Below are 19,273 nucleotides of genomic sequence, written 5' to 3' on the forward strand. Positions count from 1 at the left end.
GGCATAACGGTCTCCATGACTTCTCTGGTTATTAAGATTTTTCCTATGCCTGCATGCCACATGAGCTTTACTTGATTCTTGATCCTCTCTCTTTCTATGCAATTCCTCCTCTCCCTACCCTTATTTTAAAAGGTAATTTTAAGATCATCACCAGACATGGAAGATCAGCCTCCTTGGTCTAACAAAACAATGATTATTGTGCATGGCCAGTTCTAGGTCTTTTTGTCTTGGTTGAAAAGAGTGTGGAGAGTGTTAAGGGGTGTTAAGGGCACACTGGCACCAGCCGATAGTTTTCCCACAAGAAGAGTTCAGTCTTAAAAAGAATGCGCAGCCATTCAATGTTCTGCATTGACCTTACTACCTAAAATGGTCAGCCTGGAGGATGGGTTCCAGTTTCTTGCCTTTAGGCTGAACTTAAAGAAAAAGAATCTCTGTAGGGAAAGATGTGGTGACAGCTGTTGGCAGTGTTCTGCTTTTATTGTCAAGAAGTTCTTCCAGTTAACTCAAAATGCCCCTCACAGCATTTTAAATCCTTTCCCTGTTACCCTTTTCTCTAAGGACCCCCTTCTAAGAATATGCAGCAAACCCTCAGCTTTCCCAGTTACAGTCATACACAGTTTCCTTAATGGCTGTAAATGACTCTCTTTAGGAGTCTGACTATCTTTATGCTAAACTGAAAGAGAATTTCATACCTGTTATACAAACCCCTGCCTCTCTGGAGCTTCATGCTTCTTCCTGGGCTGTCTTTGCTGTCCCACTGTGGATCTTGGGTCACAGCAGAGTAATGTATAAACCTTTACAGAACACTTGTAATCCTCAAGTACTTCACCAAATCTGGGTAATAATAATAGCATTTGTGGGGCGTGTACCTCCAAAGGGTTCCAAATGCTTAGGTAATTAATAAGATGTTTCTCCATTTAGAAAGTTAGCAGGAGAAAACAAAGATTATAATGAAATCGCTTCTGTGACTACAGTGAGATCATCCTTATATATTAACCCATCTCTCTGCCGCTGAGATTCAGGTCTGGGGGAGAAGGGGGAATGGGTCCTTAACCCTTGGAGTTCAGGCTTAATGGGTGACAGGCGGAAGGACTTGGTTTTTGGCCAAAGGACGAAAGGACAAGAACGTGTTCCTCGATTACGAAATCATGTTTTAAGGCAGTCGTCCTTACAAAAAACTTTTAAAGGCAGTTCCTTTGGATGAAACCCTGCCCCAAGTCCAAGTGCAGAAACAGATTCTAGTGAAAGTTTATTACTGGAAACTGTTCTAATTTCTTTTTTTTTAATATAAATTTATTTATTTTAATTGGAGGTCTAATTTATTTATGTTAGCTCGTTTAGTCCTCGTAACTAACTTGTTTATGAGGTAAGTTATCAGAAGCACCCCCATTTTGTTAATGTAGGTGAGGACATTCAGGCATGAAAATTTGGGCTCCCAAGGCTAGTCCTCAGCAGGGGGAGGGGTGATACCCAGAAGCCACACCCACTGGACCCCACGGGAGTGGCCACACCAGGCATTCCCTCCCTCCCTCAGGGAGGAATACAAAAGCAGGGTGCATCTGTATCGGGGTGGGACTAGGGTTGTGATCAGGTTAGGCGTGGATAAGATGGTTTGCATCACCTTCCTGCTTCCTCTCCTACGTTCAGAACTGGCTTTCAAATCCACTCCCTGAAAGTGTTTGGTGATAGACCATCTTTGAAGGGCTGAATTGAGTCCAAATGGGCTGAAGATTTTGCTGTTCTCTTTCTTAATTTTGAGGAACAAGTGTTTTCTTACATATACTGGAAATTAATTCCATGCTTTATATATGCAGATTTCCCTTTTTCCTCTCTCCCCTAAGTATTCCATTCCTGATTTTGAACAGCTTCACATCAAATAGATCCATTTCCTACTAAGAAAAAGGCCATCAGAAAAATTCACTCACCTTCAGCTATTAGGGAACCCAGTAAGGATGAAGAAAGAAACAAAATACTGCCCAGTTCAAAATTTGGCTAACTATTCATCTTTAGCTCAGGAAAATCAACGATAAACTTTTTATATGTAAAACTCAAGAAGTTAAATTTAGTGTAGAAAACTCTGGCCCCCAAATATAATTTTCTTCCACGTCACTGAATGAATTACAGGGTTTAATTCTGTGTTCTTTTTCTCATATTTTGATTAATTGATATCTTTAAAAATGAAATTGTTTTATTATTGCTTATAACGACTTTTCAATAGTTGGCTCTTCTGAATTGTCCCTGAATTGTTAAAAAAACAATGTCATCCATTTAATTTCCAAAAACATGTTTTTTTAAAAGTATCTTTGATATTAATTTCTCATTTTTATATTAATTTCTCATTTTTATATTAATTTCTCATTTAAATGCTTTCTACTCTGCAATCACCCTCTGTTTTTTTTCAGTCTTCTAACTTTATTGAGGCTTTCAGTGGCTAAGTCAAATATGTCTCTTGGTAAATGTCATGTTGCACTTGAAAATATGTGGGTTATTTTCAAATATCTTTTGATATTGATTTCTAACATAATTCCACAGGGATTAGAAAACATACTCTGTATGATTTTTATGTCTTTAGACCATGAAAGTTTTGCACCTTGATTTATGTCCCTGGACATGTTCCAGTGTCTCCTGGTTTATATTCTATGGGAACTTGAATAAAATTTGTATCCTACTGTTGTGTGAAAATTGTATAAATCTTAATTCTGTTGAATTGGTTCAGGTGCTTTTCAGATCTACTATATCCTACTTTTCTGTATATTCATTCTATTAATTTTTGAGAGTTTGATATTGAAACTCCAGCTAAAAATCTTAATTTATTATCTGCTTAAAAATAACTATAATATACAGTGGGACTATATGTATCTTTGTTCTGTATTTTCCAAGTGTCCTGTAAATGTGTTATATTTTCATAATTTAAAAAATAAAAAAAGAAAGAGAAAATCAAAAGACCTCAGTTTATTTTTGTGTAAAATGGTGATGATAAAATTTGTCTTAATTATCTCAGGACATTATTTAAGGATAATGTATCTGAAAGTGCTTCAAAGAGGTTAGGAGGCTTAAATACTGTATTATAAACTTTCAGAATAAAGTGAATCATGTTATAAAAATGTACCTTTCCAAAAAAGAATGGTCATCCATATAAAGCAACATTCATGAATTGTCCCACTATTACCAGTGACAAGACTCATAATTCTCCTTTTCATGTAACTAAACTTTCTATGTCTTTCCCTCTTCCCAGGCACAGAAACCAAAACCAAAATCCAAATGCAAACAAAAAACGACCCCCCTCTTTGGACCTCTTGCATCCAAGCAAACAAAACCTCAGGCCCCAAACCTTATGAGCCTGTGGTTTTCACAAGTATAGGGGTTAGAGTCACCTGGGAAGCAAATGGAAACCAGAATCTCAGTGAAGAGACAAGAGCAGGAGCCAAGGAAACTGCATTTCATACCAGACTTAGACAGGGAATGCTGATGGAGGGTTAGCAAATAGAAAATTTGGTGGCTCAGTGGTAAAGAATCTTCCTGCCAGTGGAGCAGATGCAGGATTGATCTGGGTTTGATCCCTGGATTGGAAAGATCCCCTGGAGGAGGAAATGACACCCCACTCCACAGCGGATAGACTGAGCATGCACTCAAGTTTGATCCCTGGATTGGAAAGATCCCCTGGAGGAGGAAATGACACCCCACTCCACAGCGGATAGACTGAGCATGCACTCAAGTAGAAAATTTGCCCTGGTCCTTTAGCATCCTGGGTGGCTTTTCATGTGTTGAGAACCATGTCACTGAAGCCAAAGGTGAAGATCTATGGGAACTCGTCTTATAGAGGAACAAGAAGCCCTTGGGTGTGAAGTAGCCAAAGAAAGAAAACAAGCCTTCCCCATCAGCTAGAAGTTAGACCAACCACTAAACAAAGCTTTAGAAAGACAGACATGATGTCTTGGGAAATTTATCTCCCAACAAAATGTTCTGATAGTTAGGAATTAAAAAAAAACAAAAAAGCCTTAGCCTTGCTAAGGGGAAAAAAAATAACATTTTATGTCCTTTTTTTCATTCTGTGTTTGTCTCTAATTTCTGATTCCTAGGAATCTGATTATTCTAATTTTTTAAATTTTATTTTAGAAAATCTTGCTTGAAGCTTAATCAGTCCTAATTCTATTACTTCCCAATAAAGATTCTTTCCCCTTCTGCTTGTTTCAGATTTTTCTTTTTCTTATTTGCCAGCTCTTTTCTTTTCCTCAAGTGGGTAAGTTCTCTCTCTCCCTTTAAGAAACTGAAATGACTGATTGGAAATACATTCTACTTCTGCAGAAGAAGCTTCCCTGGTCTTGGTGATGGGACAGAGTTGTAAAGCTGGCAGGTGGAACGAACTCAGAAACTCCAGCTCTTGTTCTTGACCCTGGAAATCAGATCCAGCTCTGCGTTGTTTTCATAGCAGTGATGATAGACAAGGGTCGCCAGATAAATTCAGCACACTCTGTTGAAGCCGGATTTCAGAGACACGAGGAGGAAATTTTTGATTAAGTATGCCCCCTCCAAATATTGCATGGGACACACATATACTAAAAAATTATTTGCTTTTTTATCTGTACTGACACTGTAAGTCCTGTATTTTAATTTGCTAACCTGACACGCCTATGCTGGACTGACTTTGAAATAAAAAGAGCATTATCACTGTGGTGATTATTTTTCATTTATGGAGGTACGTAAAGGCACACTGATGTTACTGGTTGTGTTGGGGATCAGAATAGGTCTCCCCAAAATGGGCCACTTCAGCATGTGGATTATTTTGAGTTACAGGGAATCAAGACCCCCAAGGGCTAGAAAGGCACTAGTGGTTTAGTCCACAGGTCATGTCCGACTCTTTCGACCCCATGGACTGTACCCCGCCAGGATCCCCTATCCATGGGATTCTCCAGGCAAGAATACTGGAGTGGGTTGCTATTTCCTTCTCCAGGGGATCTTCCTGACCCAGGAATCAGACCCAGGGATCAAACCCAGGTCTCTTGCATTGCAGGCAGATTCTTTATTGCTGAGCCACCAGGGAAGCCCAAAGAGACACTACTGCCCCTCCTTCAACTTCATAGAAGAACTTAGATTAGCTTTTTCCTAAAAAAGTTATTAGCAGAGAGACATTTTCTCTAAGTGGCCTCATCATCTATATTACAGGACAAACATCTCATTACCAGACACATGCTCTTGTCATCATCCTGTGAATGGCCCTCCCATCTTTGGTCCTCGAAAGCCCCAGGGCCCATCCCATTCCTCAGATCAGGATGACACATATGCCTCAATTTACCTTTCTGTCTCTGACCCTCTCATTACGTGTGATTCCTGTACATGTGAAATTAAACTCTATCTTCTCCTGTTAACCTGTTTCATGTTTAATTCTTGGATCAGCCGGAAGAACATGGCAGGGTAGAGGAAAGTTTTTCCCTCCCTGACAATCAGGCATCAAAATGCATTTACTGAAATGTTCTTAAATCATCTTTACTGTCTTAGGTGTTATAAGCCAAACATAAAAAGCCCCACTTGAGCTTTCTTTTTCAACAAAGCAGTGATATGATGAAAGAATGCCTGTATCTTGTAATATTGGAAATTAGAAAACACCAGGCAGCCTTCTTAAGACGGGCAAGTTGAATGCATTTTTAAGTGCTGGTAACATTGATATGTTCAGAAGCACCAAAGCTGACATTTTGTAAAATTTGGGAGCCCCTTTGTATTGTATTTATCTTATACAGATAACACAGCTGCTGTGTCCTCTTGTTTTTGCACCAAATAAACATCACCTCCTATTGTATGAAGTCTGAACCTGAAACAGTTAACCATTAATCTTCAGTTACATAAAATGTATCTTGTACCTATCCTCACATTAACAAGGTCTACAGAGACCAACTTCCAAAGATGGCAGGATTTCTCTCTCTCTTTTTTTAAACAAACGAATATAACTTTAATGGCATTTCAAGTGCTTTCCTGTTTGGCTCCCAACACTTGATACAATAAAAAGCCTATGAACAAAGATATGTATTTTGGTGCTTCGTCAGTGATTGGAGAATTGCTATTATGGAATACGCACAAAAAATTGTTATTATGGCAACTGAAAAAATTCTAAAGTGTCTCTGAAGAGACAGCTACAAAACCTGCTAAGGAGAGGGGAAGACAGAATGTGTTATTCAGGGTCTACATATGTACCGAATATTTCTAACGATGCAAAAACCCTCTTAACAATTGGGAAGGAATGCTTTTTCTCATTTGGAGTCTTAGTCAGCTGAACAGGAGGGCAAAATGGATTAAAGCAGGAGGAGAGGAGGGTTGAGTCTCTGCCAGGCATATTTTAAAAGTGAGAAAGGAAGAGAGGAGAGGAAACCAACACCCAGCCAGCAGCTTTTCATGCCATTCAAAGGAATCACGGGCCAAATTTGGTACATACAGAGGGGAAAAAAAAAAAAATTCGAGCTTTAACTCCTGTCCTGCCACAGAAGATGTGATTTTTAAAGCTGTATAATGTCCTTCTTTTAATTTCCAGTCTGCTTTGTTAGCACTCACAGCTCCCAGCAAGAGGGATAAAGCGATGCCCAGAAAAAAAGATGTATTGTTCAGACGGTCCCCGAAGCCCAAGCCAGGAAATAGAAACCTGCACCGCCGATCCTAGTTTTGTTTGTTTGTTTGTTTTTGTTTTTTCTTTCAGTGGCAATTTCAGATTTCTCTGGTGTTTGTGTGCTTCAGGATAGGACTTCTCACTGCTTTCTAAGGGGGAAAACTGAGGTTTAGAGGAAAGTCAAACATAATTGTCAAGTTTCCGGTCAATGAAACAATGTCAACATCTGCTTATGAAAGACTGCCTGACCAGGAATTCTGCCCAGGAATCACTCAGAGAAAAGGATAAGCTGCCTCTTACTATCTTCAAAGACAAACCCAGCAGACCTAAGTGGAATTACATTGTGCAATGAATTTACTTGAAGTCACAGATTTAAATACCTAATAACTTGTTAATTTAATTCAAAGTAGCAACTACAAACAAACAAAAATATTGATTGATAATTGATTGTATAAAGTGTTTCCCAGGTGGTGCTACTGCTCCTGCCAGTGCAGGAGATGCAAGAAACACAGGTTCAATCTCTTAGTTGAGGCTATCCCCTGGAGAAGGAAATGGCAACTCACTCCAGTATTCTTGCCTGAGAAATCCCATGCACAGAGGAGCCTAGTGATCTATGGTCCATGGGGTCCCATAGAATCAGACACGACTGAGCTACTGAGTGTGCACAGCACATAAAGTGTTTATTTGGCAATCAAATGATCCGTTAGGCAGTGCTTTTCATCATGCTGGAGGACCATGTTTCTTTCTTTTTCTTTTTTTTTAACTTTTCAATATGTTGTAGACCAATATTTTTGTAAGATACAATAAAATTGAATTACTAGAAAAACTAAAGTAAATTCAAAGTATGAACCAAATTTCAAAAATTATTGGATTAATATATATAAAATTACTCTGTAAAATTGTTGAACATGTCCCAACTCTTATTACTAATTATTAAAAACGAGCAATCCAGAGATCTGCATTGGTTTATGCTTTTCACACTCTGAGTAATGCTGTGAAAAGTATTCAACAACAATAAAAAACAAATTCTAGAGATTTTGAAAAAATAGCTTTAGGATCTGTATTGAACCAAGCCATATGTGACCTAAGGTGAATAGAAATTATATTCATTTATATTGTTGATAAAAAGAAAATGTATTCTAGTGAAACATAAAAAATGAAAATCAATTAACTTAATAGCCAGCTGATACCAGATATCCTTAAAGTCACCATTTGATGAGAAATTTAAAAATCATTTATAATTACACTCATGCTTTAAAAAATTGGGACTTGAGTTCATTGAAAATAATCTTTGTTGATTGGGAAGTTTGGAAATTAGTCCTTACCTGTGACACATCTTCAATTTGTTCCTCTAATTCCTATTTTACTGTACATTAGCAAAAGGAAAATGAAACACTATTAATTTGCCACAATTTAAGATATCTTAATATATGAAAATCCAGATGTATCTCTCCACAGATCATTTAGATTATAAAATATTTTGAAGGTTTCCTAAAATAGTTCATTTCCCCTAGTGTACTTGAGCAGTGTTTTAAACCACTAAACAGTTGTCACAGTTATAATAGAAGGACCTAGAAGTGAAAATGGAAAAGACTATTGATTTAACAAACCCATAGCACTTACTATGTCCCAGCCAGTGTTTTAAAGGTTTTACAGAAATTAACTCACTCAATCCTCATAGGAAGCGATGAGGCAAGCTCTATTTTTATCTTCATTTTACAGATGAGGAAACTAAAAGCTCAAAAAGGGTAAAAAATGATCATAGTGAGTAGGTGGCAGAGGCGAGGTTTGAAACAAAGTGGTCTGGTTTTCGAGTCACCCTCTCGTTCCAAACCTAAAACACATCTTCTAATGGACAATCAGAAGGAAAGGCAAAGCATTTTTCAAATCATAAATGTAGTTCAGCTGGATAATTAAATGAATGAGCATTGTGGTTTTATTAAAACTTCTCTGAGACTTCCCTGGTGGTTCAGGGGTTAAGACTTTGCATTCCCAATGTTGGGAGCCTGGGTTTGATCCCTTGCTGGGGAACTAGATCCCAAATGCTGCAACTAAGAACCCCCATGTCTCAACTAAAGATCCCACTCTAGGCAATGAAGATCCCCGTGCTGCAACTAAGACTTGGTGCAGCCCTCGCACCCCACCCCAAACAACAACAACAAAAAACTTTCACATGATCATAATTCATTTATAGATCAAGGCAGAAGGCAGAAATCATAGGTTAATTCTGAGATCACTGAAGAGTCACTGAATATTCATTCACCTCCCTTTTGAAAGCATTCTTTCAGAGTCCTTGCTGAATAAGATAACTAGAGTAACAAATGACCACTCAGTTGCCTTTGTACTTTCCTTTATAAACATCCACTCCAAAGTGTTCCTTTATGGGAGAAAACAACTCCAGCTCTAACCCTCATCAATGGATCCTTTATGCATACCCTACGAGAGCTTACAAAAGATCAAACGTTTCTGAGTGTGCAGGTAACAAAAACCAAAAAAGCATTTCCTGAGTCCAGAGGGGAATTACTATTTGCCATCTAAAGATCAAAACCTACATGCATATAAGTACAATTAGGAAGGAGATATTCCCAAAGGGAGATTTGGATGAGATGGTTGGATGGCATCACTGACTTGATGGACATGAGTTTGAGCAAGCTCCAGAAGTTTATGACGGACAGGGAAGCCTGGCGGGCCGCAGTCCATGGGGTCACAAAGGGTTGGACACGACTGAGCAACTGAACTGAAATGATTCCCAAAGGAGAAAAAGTAGGAAGGAAAGAAAATGTATCTAGATAGAAACAATGATAGTAGAAGCCTACTGGTATAAAGTTCAACAGAGCATCACTGAAACAGAATATGGTCCTCACAGTCTTTACACTATTCCTTTAATAAAAAAACTGATAGATGATGATGAAAATGTAATAATTACTCAATTGGCATCATATGAAAATCTGTGGGAATTCTATGGAAGTAAAAACATTAGACCCTCAATTCATATCAGAAACAAAATAAATACCAGACAGATGAAAGAACTAAATGTAAAAAGTAAAACCATAGAAAATTATAGAAAATAGGGGAGGCAAATCTTTATCTTGATAATTTCTCTGCTTTCAAGTAAAGCCAATTATAAAGGAAATTTTTAAGTAAAAGCAGTTATAAAAAATGAAGAGTTTCACATTTGAATCCATAAAAATCTGTTTATCAAAAACATCATACATTAGAATATGAAAACAAATTTTAAAATATATATGTACCTATAACAGCAACATTTTTGGATATAGTAGAGAAAATGTGGGCGAATGCTAAACACAGAAAATGTATAGGAGAAAGAATGCGAATGAAAATATACATATGAAATCTCTGAAAGAATAAAAGAAATGCTAGTTAAAATAAAATGAGGGACTTCCCTGGGGATCTAGTGGCTGCATGTGTGTGTACTCACTTGTGTCCAGCTCTTTGTGAGCCCAGGAACTGTAGCCAGCCAGGCTCCTCTGTCCATGGGATCTCCCAGGCAAGAATACTGGAGTAGGGTGGCATCGTCTTCTGTGGGGGAATCTTCCCAATGGAGGGATCGAACCCAAGTCTCTTGCATCTCCTGTGTTGGCAGGTGGATTCTTTACCACTATTGCCACCTGGTCTGGCGGCTAAGACTCCACAATCCCAGTGTAGGGATCCCAAGTTCCATCAAGGAACTAGATCTTGTCTACCACAACTAAGAGTTCAAATTCTTAGACTCAAATTTCCGCATGCCACAACTAAGAGTCAGCCCAGCCAAATAAATATATACATAAATATTTTTTAAACATGAAGTACAGTGCTTTACCCATCCACTTGGTAAACGCCTTTAAACGACTATATGTAATGGCCAAATGAGGTACAATTAAATGGACCCACTCATATATAGCTAGCTATATGGCAGGTGAATGTTTAAACTGTGGTCCAGAAGGCAATTTGGAATTATATGTCAAAATTTTAAAAAATATTCTTATTATTTGACTCAGGAATTTTATTTCTAATTTTTTCGTTTTTAAGATTTATGTAGAAGGATATTTATTGCAATACTGATTGAATGTGGTCCACTGGAGAAGGGAATGGCAAACCACTTCAGTATTCTTGCCTTGAGAACTCCATGAACAGTATGAAAAGGCAAAATGATAGGATACTGAAAGAGGAACTCCCCAGGTCAGTAGGTGCCCAATATGCTATTGGAGATTAGTAGAGAAATAACTCCAGAAAGAATGAAGGGATGGAGCCAAAGCAAAAAGAATACCCAGCTGTGGATGTGACTGGTGATAGAAGCAAGGTCCGATGCTATAAAGAGCAATATTACATAGGAACCTGGAATGTCAGGTCCATGAATCAAGGCAAAATGGAAGTGGTCAAACAAGAGATGGCAAGAGTGAATGTTGACATTCTAGGAATCAGTGAACTGAAATGGACTGGAATGGGTGAATTTAACTCAGATGACCATTATATCTACTACTGCAGGCAGGAATCCCTCAGAAGAAATGGAGTAGCCATCACGGTCAACAAAAGAGTCCAAAATGCAGTACTTGGATGCGATCTCAAAAATGACAGAATGGTCTCTGTTCGTTTCCAAGGCAAATCATTCAATATCACAGTAATCCACGTCTATGCCCCAACCAGTAACACTGAAGAAGCTGAAGTTGAACGGTTCTATGAAGACCTACAAGACCTTTTAGAACTAACACCCAAAAAAGATGTCCTTTTCATTATAGGGGACTGGAATGCAAAAGTAGGAAGTCAAGAAACACCTGGAGTAACAGGCAAATTTGGCCTTGGAATACGGAATGAAGCAGGGCAAAGACTAATAGAGTTTTGCCAAGAAAATGCACTGGTCATAGCAAACATCCTCTTCCAACAACACAAGAGAAGACACTAAACATGGACATCACCAGATGTCCATTTTTCAGATAAAAAATTTTTTTATAATTTTATATTGGAGCATAGCTGATTAACACTCCCCAGGTGGTGCTAGTGGTAAAGAACCCACTTGCCAATGGAGGCGACATAAGAGACAAGGGTTTGATTCCTGGTTAGGGAAGATCCCCTGGAGGAGGGCATGGCCACCCACTTCAGTATTCTTGCCTGGAGAATTCCATGAACAAAGGAGCCTGGCAGGCTGCAATCCATAGGATTGCAAAGAATAGGACATGACTGAAGTGACTTAGCATGCTCGCATGCATAGCTGATTAAAATTTTGTGATAGTTTCAGGTGGACAGCTAACAGACTTAGCCATACGTATACATGTACCCATTCTCTCCCAACTCCTCTCCCATCCAGGCTGCCACATAACACTGAGCAGAGTCCCCTGTGTTATACCGTAGGTCTTTGTTGGTTACCCATTTTAAATATAGCAGTGTGTACATGTCCATCCCAAGACTATCCCTCCCCCTAACTCTTCCCCACTGGTAACCATTAGTTTGTTCTCTAAGTCTGTGAGTCTCTGATCTTATAAGTCTAAATGCATCCACCGGTCTACAGGGTTATAGATTATGTCTTCATTTATGAAATCATCATTTCTTTTTTTGAAATCATTATTTTTTAAGAATATTTTAAAATATTTTTGAAGTCTTTATTGAATTTTTGTTACAACGTGGCTTCTGTTTTATGTTTAGACTTTTTGGTCACTTGGCATGCAGGGATCTTAGCTTCCAGACCAGGGATTAAACCCTCACCCCCTGCATTGGAAGGTTAAGTCTGAACCACTGGACCACCAGGGAAGTCCCTAAATCATTATTTCTAAGATGCTGGAAAATTCTTTCAAAAACAGGGGTCTAAAAATTTGTCTCATTTTTTTGCTCCCTAATTATTTTTGGCATAATTTCATTGCATTTTCGTCCATCCTTTTCAATTACAGTTAGTGATGTTAAGCAATTTTCTAATCTAGTGGCAGAAGTTCAATTTTGGCAGTTTACTGGCCAAAGTGTCTTATTATTTTAAATATTAGGATATTCCATAACTGTTTGGAAAGGCGTGGCTTTAGAAAGAGAACAGAAGGCTCTAAGGTTTGTGAGCACTGCTGTGCCGTCTCTCAGCACGTGCTTCTCTGGATAGCCATCTTACAAAAGGGAATTAAAAAAAGCAACAAGAATGTAGCCACTAAGTACAGTACTCAGTCTAGGAAAAAGAATGTTACAGGCTCAGACGATTGAGAGTTACGATAAAATAACTGGCGACAACCACAAAGCCCTCTCTTTATGGAAGGACAAAGAATGTCCTTTCACAAAGCTCAAAACAAATTAATTACAGAATTACTGCTACACATACACAGTTATCTTTATACACCTCCGTCTGGGTATCATGTTTAAAGGGTGAGGCTTCTTGGAAACAAACTGGTTTGACCATTTGTCTTGCTTGTAAAGCTTGAATTTTATGAAAACTGGGAAAACAGAAAAATTTGGATTTCATTCTTAACCAGCCGTTGTTTTTTTCCCCCTAATTCTTCTGTTTTATTGGAAGCATGTTGTGTTTTTTACAGTACTAAAAAAAAAAAAAAAAGGAAAGTTGTTTGAATTAGTACAGCATAAAGACAAGTGTATCCTAGCTATTAGGCTGACATTATTGGATCAGGAAATAGTGTAGTTCATTTCCAAAGAAGGGCTCGCTATAGCCTCTAAAATAATACTTTTTTTTTTTTTAAGCATGTGATATCAAACCTTAAGGGCTTTCTATCTGCTGAAGGATTAAAAAGTGAGAGTTCTGATTTCTTGTTGACAGTGTTTAAATGAATTTGTCAGTTTATAATTACAAATGCAAGGGGGAACTTTTTATAGCTGAATATTTAACACATATTAAAGTTATAACACAAATCACATAGTGTATTTCTTGCCTCATTTTGTCCATGCTTTCATTCTACAAAACAGGTGTCACAAATCATTCACTTGAAAACAGTTTGCTGAGATGACGATTTGCTATGAAAATGGGGATAGAATACTCTATAACCTTTCTTTTATTGTATGTGTGTTTAACATACATAATCCTTAATAGCATCATCCTTACAGGTGAATAAAGACCAAAAGGAGTAGGAAGTAAGTATTTCCTCTAAGGGTTGAGGGTGTAGAGGGGTTAAATTCACTATGCTTATGATTTCATTTTGCTTAATTTAGGATGTTTCCTGTTCCTATAACATCTTTCCAGTGAGCTGGCAGACCCCCTGCTCAGCACGGAAATTCCCCAATCCTCTCCTTACTCTCCTGCGACCTCCTGAAAATAAGGTTAGGCCGTTTATTTCCTGCTAACTTGATTTCCATTCTTTGAGTTGAATCACGAGTATAGAAAACTTGTCATAGCAGATTGAGAAATGCAGAAATAGCTCAAGGGTTTCTGTGCTATGACTTCTTTTTAGAAGAAGTAACTCTTTATAGGGATTTTTTGTCCCTCCCAGAAGAATCACAAGGTGTGATTGAAGACCTCTCATCATAAAGACCTGAGTTTTATATTGGCCAACTGTGTGCTTTTGTCATGCGGTAGCTTAGGGTCATTTTTATTGCCTCTTCTATATACTCAACATGACCAGAGATCCCTAAGTGCACAGTCCAAAGGAAATTTTTTTTTAAAATTGAAGTATAGTTGATTTATAATATTGCATTAGTTTCAAGTATATAGAAAAGTTATTCACTTACATATATACAAATGTATACATACATGTATATGTATGTACATACACACATATATGTGCATATATGTATAGATATGCATGTATATATTCTTTTTCAGATTATTTTCCATTATAGGTCATTACAAGATATTTAATATGGTTCCCTATGCTACACATTAGGTCCTTGTTCAAAGGACATTTTTATTCCTGATAACAGTAATATGGTACAAACATTTTACATGCATTTGTCTCTCTTAATGTTCACAGAAAACACTATGAAGCTTGTAGTATTACTCCTTTTGCTTTACAAATGAGGAAATAAACTCAAGCCCAAAGTAGCACCACCATTAAATGGTGGAGCGGTGGTTTCGGGTCACCTGTGGCTGACTTCAGAACGTACACTTTTCCAGCAGTCGTCAATCTTAGCCGGGAGTTTTAAAATTCCGACATTGAGGCCACCCTTCAGACACAATGAAAATCGCATCTCTGAGGGTCGTACCACTCACGCACTATGTTAAGGACTTCCAGCCAATGCTAACCTGAGTGATGGGTTGATACCCCTGCACTACACAGGTGTCTCGATCACCATAAAGAGTCCAAGACAAGGACTGGTTACAGTTCAAAGCCCAAGTGCATAAGGGATGTTTTACAAAACTTTATTTGATATTTGACAAGAATCTTTCACAATAACTTCAGCAGGCAGATGCAGTGGAATTTGATTTGAAAAACCTAAAACTATATAACTAAGCACTTTGAATTTCAATTGTAAGCAGTTAAGGATCCAAGCCTGCCTACAGGAAATCTGGCAGGAGAGGTGAGGGTCTGTGGAGGGCAGATACTGTACAGCAACCTCCCATACGGATGAAATGGGTCCAATCTGTGTTTAGCTAAGTCTCTCAAGCCATCTCAACCCCAGAAACATTGACCCGAAGGCAGCAAGTCTGAGATCATAACCTCCGGTTCTTATTTTTGCTTGCGAACAACCCCTGCTGCAGACTGAAAAGATTTTCGCTTCCAGCTTCAGCTGCAGGGCACTTCAAGTCTTCCGGAAATAATAACGTATTAGCTTCCCGGGGCTGCCATAACCAAATACCACAAACGGAGTAGCTTAAACAACAGACATTTATTGTCTCACAGTTCTGGAGGCTGGAAGCCTGAGATCAAAGTGTCGGCGGGGTTGGCTCCTCCAGAGGGCTGAGCAGGAGCTTTGGACGGCCTCAGGCATTCCTTGCCTTGTAAGTGGCTTTCGTCTCCCTCTGTCTTCCTGTTGTCTTCTCTCTTATGTTTTATCTCTGTGTCCAGGTTTCCCTCTTTTATAAGAACACAGTCTTTTTGGTTGTGGGTTCACCCTAATGTCCTCCTCTTAACACGATCACTTACAAAGACCCTATTTCTACAGATACTGGGGGTGGGGGGAGTGTGCCACTTCAGTATTTTTTAGAGGGACAAGACTCTTTGAGACCCCATAGACTGTAGCTCACCAGGCTCCTCTGTCCATGGGATTATCCAGGCCAGAATACTTGAGTGAGCTGCTGTGCCCAGCTCCAGGGGATCTTTCCGACCCAGGGATCAAACTCACATCTCTTATGTTTCCTGCATTGGCAGGTGGGTTCCTTACCGTAAGAACCACTTGGGAAGCCATAGCATGTACCTTCTGCCAACTGAAAGAAGTTCTGCCTAACCAGAAACTGTGACAAGCCCTCAAGAGACGAGATTTCTTGGTTTATCAGTGATAAGAGGTAAGAACTGTACCTTAAACATGTATGGGACATTAAAGTTGATAAAACATATTCAGACACTCTAAGTCATGATCTTCACATGGCCCTTTAGATTTACTAAATACATTTGAAATCAGAGAATTTAATGAAACACTTGGGGGCCCCACAACTAATATGGGGGTGCCGTGGCTGGAGTTCTGTCATCCGTCCTCGCCCATGACTGCTGCCCTCCCCAAATAAAATAGGGGTCTGGCCTGACTTATCACAGATGACGAGGCCTGATGGCTGGGAAACAGATTTACCGAGTGGACACGTCACGAAGAACCTGAATGGTCTGGCCGCAATAAGGTGAAGAGAGGTGAATACATTTCCCAGTAGAAAGCAGAACATTCGGGATGAGATATGAGTAAAAGAGGAAAACATAAGGTTATCGCTTTGTGGGCTTTCCATCAGTACTGTTTATAGGGAGAAGGACAAGGAAGACTGGCATTTTTGGTAAGTGGGTCATTTTCCCAAAAATGCTTTTTGGATGGATTCACTTGATTCCTTAGTGTTTCTGTTTTGACTCAGGAAGAGTAGAATGTAGGATCAAAAAGGCATGTTGTGGAATTTCCCTGGCGTTTCAGTGGTTAGGACTCCATGCTTTTACTGCAGGGGGCATGGGTTCGATCCCTGGTCCAGGAACGAAGGTCCCACATGCTGCATGGCAGGGCCAAAAAAAAAAAAAAAGAGACAGAGAGAAGAAGCCGTGTTGCTTCTTGAAACACGCAGACCCTCCACGTGGAACAGTTCCTCCAAGTCTGTAATAATCCCAACTTCGTGACCATTGACAAGTGAAACCACTTAGAGCTGTGTTGATGTGTAGGGTTCTAGTTAACAGTGTCAGGCATAGAAACTCTTGTAAATCCTGGAGCCCTTAGATGCCTGAATTCCTTGGCTTTCGAAGTGTTTCCCTCAGTTTGGGAAACACATTCTTAGGTCAGGAAGGAAAGAGGTCTGTGGAGTAACTGAGCTGTACTGCCAATCCAGCAACACCAAGAAGCACCTGGGGTCTGTCTTCATATTAAAAATGCTCAGAGTAAGTGTCTCCAAGAATCTCTTATTCTAATTCTTGCCAAATATTCACATGCACAGAATTACGGTAGGATTGGGAAGCACCACAAAATGACTGTTTGACTCTGGACTCAAGACAAAACCAACAATAAGCAAAGGGTCCGGAGTTTTTCAGTCATATCAGATGTCCAAATATATAACTTAAAAGGCACTTTCCTCAAAGGAAGTGTGAGTTACACCTCTTGAGAAAAACAAAGTAAAACAAAGGCAAACTGAACTCTACTCAATAGTCTGTAACAACCTATGTGGGAAAAGAATCTGAAAAGGAATAGATATGTGTTGGTTTGTGTGTGTGTGTGTGCTCAGTCGTGTTTGACTCTTTGTGATCCCACGGATGGTAGCCTGCCAGGCTTCTCTGTACATGGGGTTTCCCAGGCAAGAATGTTGGAGTGGGCTGCCATTTTCTTCTCCAGAGGATCTTCCCGACTCTGAGATGGATCCTGTATCTCCTACATCTCCTGCCTTGGCAGGCGGATTCTTTACTATGAGTCACCTGGGTAAGTATATGTGTAACTAAATCACTTTGCTGTTCATTTGAAACTAACATAACATTGTAAATGAACTATGCTTCAATATAAAATAAAAATTAAAAAGAAGAAAAAGAAAATACATACTTTGGAACCAAAAAAACAAAACCCACAAAAAAGCCCGAAGCAAAACAAAAACACAAAACTCTCTACCATCAGAAATATCAGGCTTAAATTTGGACAGAGGAGTTGTAAGAATCCACCCGTCCTCCCCTTCCCATCTTGCTGCTGCTGCTGCTGCTAAGGTGCTTCAGTCGTGTCCAACTCTGTGCGATCCCATAGACGGCAGCCCACCAGGCTCCCCCGTCCCTGGGATTCTCCAGGCAAGAACACTGGAGTGGGTTGCCATTTCCTTCTCCAATGCATGAAAGTGAAAAGTGAAAGTAAAGTCACTCAGTCGTGTCCGACTCTGCACGACCCCATGGACTGCAGCCCACCAGGCTCCTCCATCCATGGGATTCTCCAGGCAAGAGTACTGGAGTGGGATGCCATTGCCTTCTCCGCTTCCCATCTTACCCACAACCAACTTCACCCTCTCATCCTCCATAACTCCCACTTCTGACCAAGCCTCCCCCTGGGATTCACCTTATGAACCTCTTAAGGGGACATCATACACTGGGAAATTGACTGTTTTCTTAAATGTCATTCAGGCCAATGACTTCATTTTACAGAGGAAGAAAAATTAAGGTATGAAGGGAAAGTTTAGATCAGTGATTCTCAGGCTTGATTGCACTTTAGAATCTCTTGGGGAAGTATTTAAAAATGCCAATGCCTGGGTCCTACCCCCAGATATTTGAACTTAATGTCCTGGAAATGAAGCCATGAGCACTGACTTCAAAAAAAGAAAGAAAGAAAGAAAGAAAGAAATGATCTCAGATGGATGCGATGAATACTGAAGTGTGAGAACCACTGGGCTGGGTGGTGCTGATAATTCACTTTGGACCAGCAGAGCATGGAGACATGATTGCTAGTAGAAAGTGAAAGTAGAAAGCATGAAGAAAATGTCATGCTACCACACTGAGGCAGGAGGAAGGAAGGAGGAAGAGAAAAGAAAGCAAAACCAAAGAGCAGACAGACAGGCACTGGGTAGAGTAAGAATTGAACATGTTCAAAACTCTCAGCCCCATTTTTTTCTTCACTGCACCCTAACTATATGTTGTATTTGCTTAATTGACTGTGTAGGAAGAGACAATGGCAGAGAAAGGGCAAAACTAGCCTAAATACTTCTGGCTATTGAGTATCTAACTCATTGCTTCAACTTTATAATATTCTATGATGTGGGAATCATCAGAAGAACACCGTTTGTGAACTGTCACCCAGGTACAAATGCAGGTTTTAAAGAGATGACCCAGTGGAGGTAGGCGAAAAAAAGGTGAAGGAAGAAAGAGTGACTCGTACTCAGCCAAATGCACAGTGTCTTGTTAGGCTCCTTCCAAATGCCTCTTCCTGGGACCCACACTCACTGCCCTCCTCCATCCATCTTTGTTTTTTTTACATTGATCCTCAGCAGAGATGGTGTCTGTCCAAACTACAATTGGGCAATTTCCTTAGCTAAGCCAGATGTAAGACCCTATTGGTTATCAGGGCCTATTTTCTACCTTCACGTCTAAGCTCCAGTGTCATCTCCTGTATGAAGCTTTCCTGGATTCCCAGCCAGAATTTTACTTGTTCTCTCTGGTGTTCCCATTGCCCCATATGCGAGTC

General features: G+C 39.5%; 1 protein-coding gene across 1 annotated transcript in view; it reads right to left on the minus strand.

The window, feature by feature from the left end:
- Nucleotides 1–19,273, minus strand: part of CELF2 (CUGBP Elav-like family member 2) — a 663,065-nt gene that overhangs the window by 558,712 nt on the left and 85,080 nt on the right. The gene's annotated exons all lie outside the window — the stretch shown is intronic.

This window comes from Bos javanicus, chromosome 13 (genome assembly GCF_032452875.1).
Source record: "Bos javanicus breed banteng chromosome 13, ARS-OSU_banteng_1.0, whole genome shotgun sequence".
Taxonomy (NCBI): domain Eukaryota; kingdom Metazoa; phylum Chordata; class Mammalia; order Artiodactyla; family Bovidae; genus Bos; species Bos javanicus.